At 39.6% G+C, this 10188-nt stretch overlaps 1 long non-coding RNA gene across 1 annotated transcript; it reads right to left on the bottom strand.

Annotated features, from left to right (window-relative positions):
- On the bottom strand, positions 1 to 9925 carry LOC308179197. Its single transcript, XR_013940246.1, has 5 exons — positions 9833 to 9925; positions 9457 to 9513; positions 7517 to 7619; positions 768 to 849; positions 1 to 682 (listed from the first exon to the last, which is right to left on the bottom strand). It is a non-coding gene; the product is annotated as an uncharacterized lncRNA (long non-coding RNA).
- Positions 9926 to 10188: the final 263 nt, after the last annotated feature.

The raw sequence follows: 10188 nt of genomic DNA, 5'->3' as shown, positions 1-10188 counted from the left end.
AAAATAAATAAATAAAAAGGGGGCGGGGGAGAAGAAAAAAAGCTGAATTAATTTTGAGAGTGCCAATCAAAACAAGGAAGAACATCGTAAACAAAAACAATATTGGATTTTTAATGCCACTCCTGCCGATACAGTCACACAACAGCACTGAAGCTCTCGCACTGGCAAGTCTTTGACATGGGTAAGGACCATGATCAGCCCTTGCTGCAACAGGTCAGCAAGTGAAGTGTCCTCCTCAGAGAAGTAACACTGTTTCTAGCTTAGCTAGAATCCATATTTTGTTGTGTGTTTGTGGTAGGATGGCATAAAAAGATATTTTCCATTTAAGATACCACATGCCAGTTGGACAAGATATGGCAGGAACATTCTTGGACATTAATTACTATTGTAATCATCTTGGGTTCCATTTGTAGCTGACCCTTTTTATCACAGCTGACCCTTTGTTGTTGCATTTATGTATAGCTAGTTCTCTGGGGAAATAGCCTGGTCTCTCTGTGCCAGAGATACGATGAAAGTTGTGTGACAGCTGCTGTGAAAGGGACTTACTCCTGTAAGGCAGATAGATTTCTGCTGTGAAGAATTACCGTTGCTGGTGTAAAAGGACCTCAGGCCTCTGCAAAATCACATCTCTTCTCTAAATCAGAGGGTCCTGGTTTTAAGAGGGTATTCTCACAGATGCTTCCTGCAATGATTTATGTATATTGGCTTCTACATAAGAGCCCAAATCCTTCAGAAATGACACATTTTTACTGATTAAGACGACTCACCTTGCATTTCCTGGGAGATGCAGAGTCCATTTGTTTTTCAGGTGGAGGAATCGCTGTCTCTCTATGGAAGAGCAGAATGATGCTGTAAAGGAGAACACAGTAGTGGGATGGAGACTTCCTTGATCCATGGGCTAGCCATCTTGACTGCTTCTGGACAAGCGTTAATGCTCGTTTCCTGTCCTCTCTTGTCTGTGCCAACCAGCATAAGTGTCCCTGCCAGGCCGCAGCAGCTGGGCTGGCCACTCGAGTCAGCAAGCAATGGCTAACTGCTTGCTCGCTCCTTCCCCAGACTGCTGTAGCAGAAGGCTTTTCTGCTCACCTCCTTCTGGCCTAACATCAGCGTCTTCTAGGAGCAAATTTCAACATTGAAAGTTTCAGCACAGTAACTCTCAGGAAGCACTCCCTGCATCTGGCTGCAGCCTGGGAGTATTGTATAACTGTCCGATTACAAATATGGAAATAATATCAGCCTAAATATTTTGACAGTAAAAACAGCGAGCTGATTGAAATGGTAAGGTACCGTACCAACTATAATGTTCTACAGGCTCTTGGTATAAACATTTACTATTTGCTAAATGTCAGAAGAAGGCTCAGCCTGGTTTCCAACTTGGAACATATCCTGAGCAAAACACAGCCAGAAGCTGACAACTGCGCCGCGTACACCATGGCTTTCCAGCACGATACTGGGCAGCACGGTAGAAGATTTCCCCCAGACTGTTGCCATCACAGTCAGGAACAGGTCAGTCACAAAGTGCCACACTCGCAACACCAAGGAGGGAGGAAGCCTTTCTTGAGATGTACCAAATAGTGAAAAGTACATTTTACTTTTTTTTTTTTTTTTAAACTTTCAGTCTTTGTGTTTGGTCATCTTGAGGGAAGAAGGGAAAGGCATTATTTAAATAGTTGTAGCTGCAGGAGATTATTTTCTAAGTTAACAATAGTAATTGCTCCTGCCAAATCCAAAATTGAGGGGATTCATTTATTTCAACTCTCAAGACAATAGCATGATTTTGGGTTTCATATTGCAAGCTCTGAAAACGAAATAGTGGGGTTGATTTTTTTTTAAATAATTCAAACATCAATTCATCAGACTTGAATTCAGCTCTTTCCACTGTGCCAGTTTAACTTGCACTGAGAAAAGTTGCTGCTCAGCAAAAAAAATAAAAATAAGAAAATCCTTTTTAACAAAATGAATGCATCATACATAAAACATCACGAACCATACAATTAGTAAGCAAATGTAAGAGTTCAGCTCAGTTCATAATTATTCAGCAAACCTATTCAGAATAATTTTTTTCTCCCTGCAGCAATCAACTGTGTGGGCTCATTACCACTGAGAATCTAACGAAAAACCACCACATAAACTGTACAAAACAAGCCCATATGCTAGGAAAAAAAAAAAAACAAAAAACCTTTAGCCCAGCTAGCCATTAGCAAGAAGTCTTTTAAGCTGTTCCATCCAGCAAAACCACATCTTACTTTTCCATGGTGTTTACATCCCCAGCTCTATAAAGATACCCTTCATTAATATTTAAGGCTTCAAGTGTACAAATTTTAGCTACTAAATAACCTCTACAGTGTTTGGTAGCACAGCCATCTGGAACAATACAAAAAAGTATTTGGTTGCTGCTACGTGTCATGTACCATCCAAAGTGATGAGTCCTGTCTTTAGAGTATGGGCTTCCAAGAGTTACTTTGCAAAAAAGCTGATACATTTTTCCAGGCAGTGATTTCTACCCCTTGCAGGGATATGCAATAAAAGGAATTTGAAAATTTTGAAGGACAGGTTTCTAAGTCTGGTGGCTGACATTACCAGGAAAGTTTTCAATACTTCTCCCTGGAATACTGAGGGAAACTATGACATCCCCTCTATCTCAAAATCAAAGCGAACTCAGTGACTAGACCAACTCAGAAGGCAAATGTGTGAAGTCATTAGATGAGCTCAATACTGCAGCAAATGCAGAGCAGAATCAGGAGAAAATTTACTCCTCAAGAGGAGACAATGCTTATTGGTGCGTGCCTCCTTTAATGCCCAAGAACTGGAAGGAGCTGTGGGTAAGGAAAGGCTCTTTTTTGAGGGGGGTGCAGATCCCCATGCTCTTTTAATGGAGGTAAAAGACGATTTCATCTGTAAAACTTCATTTGCATTCAGTTTCTGAAAAGTTCACCTTACAGATGTAAATATTTCTTTAGGCTTAGTTTTGCCAACAATGTTGTTTTCTTTAAAGTTTGAACCAAATTCCTTCAGACACTTGATTTCTGCAGTACTAAATTGACTACTTCCCATTTCAAAAAATGCCTAACTGAACAATAAAAGTTAAGTTACTGAAATATTTTCAGCAGAGATCTGCAAAGATTTCGTAACTTAGCCCTCCACAAAGATTTTCTTGTTTGTTTCTTCTGCAAGGTTGGGTGGTTTACTAATTTTTTTTTTTTTCTCAGACATTAAAAAAAAACTCTGCAAATTTAAGGTGTATATTTTTTCATGTTTGTTTTCTCAAATACCTCAGTAAGGATTACTATATTTTCCACAATATCAGTATGGGCTTCCATTGGTACAAACAGCTTTTTGCATTAATTGTCTGCTGGGTCCCAGCGATGTCAGCTTAGTGAAAAATCTGTAAGTCATATAGAGCACTTAGACATACCTGCTGCATTCATTTCAATTTTTCCAACATAGATCATGAGAAAAACAAGACAGTATTACAATTAAAATACAACATATTTAGTCTTAAAAATTCTGGGAAACAGTGAAGCAAACCTTCCCATCTATAATAATCAGACTACAATATACCTCTTTTTTTTTTAATTTCCAAATCTAAATTGCCCACTGTTAGGTTACACTTTTGATTGCGATGAGAAAGAAAAATGGAATTCAATCATATAAACAACACAAAAGAATTAGTTTGGCTGCAGGAACTGTAAAAGTTTTGTATTTCCTAGAATAACTCAGAGAAACATAAATAAAAAGTAGTACTTCTCTATATGGATAATCAGTATTTAACTCCCCTCAGTATTTTATTATTTAGCTTATATGATTGACTTTGTTCTGCTGTTTTCTTAAACTTGAACCAGGTGGGACTTTATGTAACCTTAGTGGAGCAGGAACAATCTTTGAGTATCTCGAAAGTCTAGCTTTCACTGCGGGAAATGCCAGAAAAGCACTAAAGTTAATTCATTTTTCATCATCTTATAAATTGAACTATTGTGAAAGGAGAAAACCAGAGGCTATCTTGCAAAGCCTTGATGACTTAATTTTCACTAAGCGTTAGGTTCACAACAGCATTCACCTTGGCGCTTCCTTTTTACATGTTGAAATCAGGTGATATTTTACACGCTGTGTCTGCAAGTTCTTCTCTTCTGTCACTTGCAAAAGCAAGCCTTCCTGCCCACACAGAGCTGTACTGCTCTGGGGGAGCAGCACAGGTTATTGCATGCATTTTTAGATGTTGCTGTTTTGCAGGAACTCCCCCTGCACGGACTGCACCAGCCTTTCCTGGGTATCCCCCCACAGGGCTGCATGTCTGAGGATCCCCCACTTTTCACTGTCATCTTATGTCCATTTAACACAGCAAATACGTTCCCACTGCCAACATTTGGAGGTCTTTGGTAAAACTGTTGTTCAGAGCGCTACTTGTGCAAGGGTCCCAACCTCCCAGTCTTGACTGAAAATCAAGCTGCAGTTTCTGTGGGTACAGAGCAAAGCCTGAGAACATAGTGCCCAGAATTCAAAAGCCACTAGGCAAATAAAAATAATCCTGTATTTATTATTTATGTTACTTCAGGAATTTTTACAGAACAGCTCATCTTTCTGAGACATTGGTGAACGTTGGTTCATAGCCCTGATTAAAAGCACACCCACCGCATATCGTGGGGACCTGGGAAAGGCTGAGAGCCCTGGGTCTGGTCAGTCTTGAGGAATGAAGACTGAGGGGACCTTATCAATGTTTATAAATACCTGAAGTGTGGGAGACAGGCATTTGGCCAACCTCTTTTCAGTGGTCTACGGGGACAGGACAAGGGGCAATGGCCACGAAAAGGAGCCCAGGAAGTGCCGCACCAACATGCGAAAGAACTTCACGGTGAGGGTGACGGAGCACTGGGACAGGCTGCCCAGGGCGGTTGTGGAGTCTCCTTCTCTGGAGATATTCAAGGCCCGTCCGGACGCCTCCCTGGGCAGCCTGCTCTGGCAGGGGGGTTGGACCCGATGATCTCGGGAGGTCCCTTCCAACGCCTGCAGTTCTGTGACTCTGTGACCTGTTCCAAAGGGAGCAAGAACAGGCTGGGCAGCGAGGCAGGGACAGGAGCAGGGGGATGTGCCCACATGCTCTCCGTACAAGGCATTATTTGCTTATTTGACAGAAACTACTCAAGTATACTAACAATCCATACACGCAGCAGCCCTGGCTACCCCTGTGCAACATGGGCCACCTTCTCCCCTACAAACACTCGGGTTCTGCTTCCCGCAGCAACACGCCTGGCTCCCTGCCACAAGCACAAAGGGTTAAACATCTCCTGCCATCCAAAACCATTGCTTTTCCAAGATCACGTGGCCTCTCAGCATCTCGGTACAAAAGGCCTGTTTTAATCCCAGTTGCAGACGACTCACATTGTACTCACAGACTTCGAGCAATGTCAGGCTATCAGGTTTCCAACTAATATCCAAGGCACAGCCCAAGCATAGACTAGGAACAAAGACTCCTTTGTTACTGAAAAAAAAAATCCCCTGAAGATATTAACAGTGCAGTAGAGTTCAAACTGTTAAATGATTCAAATATTATTTAATGAATACATTTGAAATGAGGTCTCACAACCCAGAACACTTTTTAGATCATCGTTTACAGAGAGCCCGCCTCTTCGTTTACTTCTTTATGAACTCATTGCTTTCAGGTTTTAATTATAGCCATTTTGCCTCCAGGCTTTTTCAGGGACTTCGCTTGTTGGTGTAGCCTGGTTCTTTTTACTATACATTTTCATTGGTGACTACTGAATCTTTCAGAAGCCCTAATAATCACATCCCCTTAATTTACCTTGGACTGCCTTCTGAGGTCATAAGAAACAAGGAAGACAGAGAGCCCACTGCAAAAGCAGCAGCTGACCGCATTAGCTACTATTCTAGTCAGAGCTAAAACAAGTTTTTAAAATTGGGAAGCATGTTAAATTAGTGTACCAAAATTTTAACTGGGATTGAGAGAATGTCTACAAAGTTCAAATTCAATAAATGCCTTGAATTTCTTGTTCAAGTCTTGGATATGCAATTCTAAAACAGAAAGCCATATAATTCTAGAGATAAAAATTAAAGAAAGAAACAAGATAGATGGTTTTCTAGAAAGAAACCTGCTTCCAACCTGAGGAAATAGAGTTTTAAAATTAAATTTGAGTTTGCTGTGTTTATAGCAATGACAAATCCATGGCTGTTCTGAATCATAGAAGGAAGATAACTAGCCCAAATAGTTAGCACTAGTACCTCTAGGACTGTGATGATTTATACTGAGATTTGCATTTTGAAAAGATAAAGCAAATCTAGGAAAAACGCAGAATGAAAAAAAAAAAAAAGAGCAACAAAGCAGATTAAGTACAAGTATCAGTAAAAGTACCAGAAAATAAGACACAGGGCAATAGCAGAACTACTTCCAGATTCTGTCAGTAGAGTGCATTGCAAAGCAAAATGTAAAATACATACGCTTTACATCAGTAAATCATTCTCATCTCTTTTGCCTGATTTTTAAATAAATTAAAATAGCCACTTAGATGCATCTATATGGAGGAAAGGGAAGGAAAATCAGAACCATAACCCACTATTCACAATGGGGCAGTGTAAGTGATACAGAGTACTGCGTATACTGGAACTATCAGAACTTCACTCAAATCTAATCAAGGGTCCCGTTTGTCCTCATGTAAGCAATGCCTCAGGTGGAAGTACGTTGAAAATATGCCTCCAAAAGCTCTTTTTGATGTGTTGGTTTTGCAAGTTATTGCAAATGCCAGAACTTTGTTTTGTATGGTTTGCTCATTGAATTCTGCCTGCATTAGGTAACAAGAAGAGGAGGCTATCAAGAATAGCAGTGAATAGAATAGCCCCAGTGGCTAAACACCCTGGTGACAGGCATGACAGGCTGCAGTGTCTGGATAATCTCGGTTTCATTTCCCTCCCTCCTCAGAGTTTAGGGAAACCCTCGTTTTCCTGTGTAAAGGGATGGTTTTGTTACTTTTGTACACTCCTTTAAAATCATTCATTTCCAGCCTAAGTATGAATGAGTCAAACCTTTCAAGGCAATGCTATGGTCTTGCTAGTTAGTCTTTTTTGATTAAAATCCATTTTACATATAAATTCAAGGAAATAGAAATTCTTTAATAAAAAGAGTTAGAAAACCACCAAGATTTTTTTTCTGATTTTTTTTTTCTTTCCTTAGGCTATTGAATTGCAAGCATTGTATAAAAACCACAGTTACAGCCCCGAGTTTCAGACTATGCTGTCAAAACACAATACCAGCCACACAAGCACTGTCTTTCGTTGTTCCCCCCCCACCACCACTTTTTTTTTTCTTCTCTGAAACAGCATCCCCAAAAGGAAACTCACAGAAATACTTGTTAATGACAGACCCACAAACTGAATTTCCACGACATCTGAGCACACGCAGGTTTAGGGTAGCAATCTGTAAGCACCATGCAGGGCAGCTCCCTGGGGCAGGGGAAAATGGGGCAGAGAGGCAAAGGAGACCGGAGCATCTCTAAGAGCATTCACTCACCCAGCAGAGCTAAGTCTGAGTTGTCTTTGCAGAAAGCCATTCATCTTCATAAGCTACTTTGTTGTTTGGGATCAAGTCCTTTGTGCAGAATTTCTCAGCAACCCTGTTTTTTGAAAAATTAAAAAATAAATAAATTGTCGGCCACTGAAATTTTTGCAGTGGTCAACAAGAGTAACAATCACTGCCACTAGGTTTTAGTGTTGTTTATGCAGAAATTTTAGTTACCGATACTAATTTTTAAAAATAAAAAAGCTCAAATGGAAAAAGACTTTAAAGTATTTCTGATACAGTTCCTTAGATCAGAGACTCTTGGGAAAAAATGTTATTGCTACAAAATGTGAGCATATGGCAAATGACAGATTTCTTTGTCACGAATCAAAGACATGCCACAAAATTATCCACAGCCTCTCCACAGACCATTTGATCACAACCACCAAACAGGCTCTCTTTCTTTTCCCCACGAGTCACCCCCAACTGAACGGCACGTCTTGGTGGACATCCCAGTACCCGGAGGTCCCGAAGGCAGAGCCAGGCTCCTCTGGTGCTGGCAGAAGCGCAGAGGCAGCACCAGAGGCTGCAACACGGGAAATCCCAACAGGCACAAAGGGAAAAAGTCCTTCCTTGTGCTGGCCACTGGCCGGAACGGCACCTGGAGGGGCCATTCTCGGGGAGACATCCTCCAGCCATAGCAGGACCCAGTGCAGGGCAGCCAGATCCCAACTTGAAGCTGGTCCTGCTCCACCTGAGCGCTTCCACCTGAAGCATTCTGTGCACCTACAAAAGCTCCGTTGCCTGCCAGAACATCAGCTCCTCTTTCAGCTGAGAAAATGGTGGTTTGGTTGAGATGGGAATGTTTTTTTCTGTGGGGTCACTGGCACGTCAAAACCTTTGAAACAGCCAAAAGTTTCTGATAGTTTTATGCTACTGCACAGTTGAGAAATGAATAATCCATTATTCATTTGGTTATCTTCAAGCAAAGATTAGCCCAGGAAACCACTAAGGCTGGCATAGGAATATTTTAATAAAATAAAATAATAAAAAAGTTAGCTTAAACTTTCACAATCTCGTTATTTTCTAAAGTTAATGTTAACTTCCGGAGACACTGTTACCTACAAATTAATGGAAAGTGAAAATAAATGTCTGCTTTAGCTAATTGTCCAACACAAATACTACATAATAATACAAAAGTCATTGCAGATAAGTTTTGATTTGAATTTGAAGACCGTGTAACAAACACTCAGTTATTTTTCCTCATCAGGCAGAATTTTCAGAATTATGGCCTATATTTCATTTTGTCAGCTCTGACTGTTTGCTGAAATCTGAAGTCTGTCCCCATGAAATATTTGTTTCTAAAACCTATGTCTGAAAGGGTTTTTAAAATATTTTCCAGCAATTAGAAACTTCTTATGTGGAGTGAGCTAGTATTTCCTGGTTACAATTTAAACAGAGATAAAAAGATGCTTGAATAGACTGAATACTATTTATATTTCTTTCTTTTGCACTAAAAGTTTATGATGCAGTCTTAAAATTAGAACAGTCTGACTGCTGCATGTTCTGACTTCCAATATAAACACATGCAAAGAGGGAAAGTTACAACAAAAAGCACGACATGTTGTATTCATAAACATAACAGCTAAAAACATGAGTGTAAATCGGAAAAAATGGCAAGTAAGTTCACTGAGCAACACGTATAATTTTATATACCTTATTTTCATAATTCTGTATCAGGAACATTGCACCCAATTTTACCAATTTCTTCTGAAAAAAAAGCAAGTTTAATCCTTCAGAAAAGAATGTTAACACCTATGGAAATCTGCAAAAGACAAATAAAGCTTGTTTATCTGTATGAAATATACTGAATCCTCAGCCACTCAAAAGTGTCATATATGGTCATGTATGAACATTTCTGTAGTTATATTATGAAATTATTTGGTGCTTACCTTCAGGTTCTACTTCCTTTAGTTGTTGGAAATTCATGGAATCCACCATGTCCATTCCTACTTCAAATGGAGGCACAGAAATAATACTTTTTTAACATAAATAGAGTAACATAAACTGGAAAAAAAAAAAAAAAAAGGCAAACATTGATCCTGCTACCACAAGCTTCAAATTAAAGATAATTTACTGCTATAATATTACTGAAATCAAATTGAAGAAAGAACAAGTATTGAAATGCAGCGACAAAATGAATACATGCTATTTTAAATTTAAAAAAAAAAAAAGTTTGCAACAATTTGTTCATGCATTTGAGGGTAAGAGAAACCTAGCCTTCAGAAAAAAACAAACAATGCAATAAAATATATTTTTTTTTCTTGCCTAAAACACCCCTTAAAATAAATTGTTGTTTATTGTTCCATCTGGTTCCCTCTTATGAATCTCCAAGAAAAGCAGTTTTACCAAAACATGGAGTGGGGGAAAAGGTGCTTTAAATCTTGTTGCAAAACTGGAAAAAAAACCAGGTGTGTTGCAAGGGGTGGGTAAGACGACATGAGGTCAGGCAGACAGGCCGTGAGATAGTTCACAGACACCAAAACTAGTACAGTGGGAGGGCTTCGCTTAAGGGGAAACAAACAAACAATCAAATTGTTCATTTGCATGTAAATTGTAAATCTGTTACTAAAAATCTCAAGCACTGGTTAAGATCAGATTCCCCACTAAACTAACAGGATCCA

The sequence above is a fragment of the Anser brachyrhynchus genome, assembly GCF_964034855.1.
Source record: "Anser brachyrhynchus genome assembly, chromosome: 17".
Classification (NCBI taxonomy): domain Eukaryota; kingdom Metazoa; phylum Chordata; class Aves; order Anseriformes; family Anatidae; genus Anser; species Anser brachyrhynchus.
The sequence above is the reverse complement of the archived record's forward strand: the minus strand, read 5'-3'. Positions and strand labels throughout refer to the sequence as shown.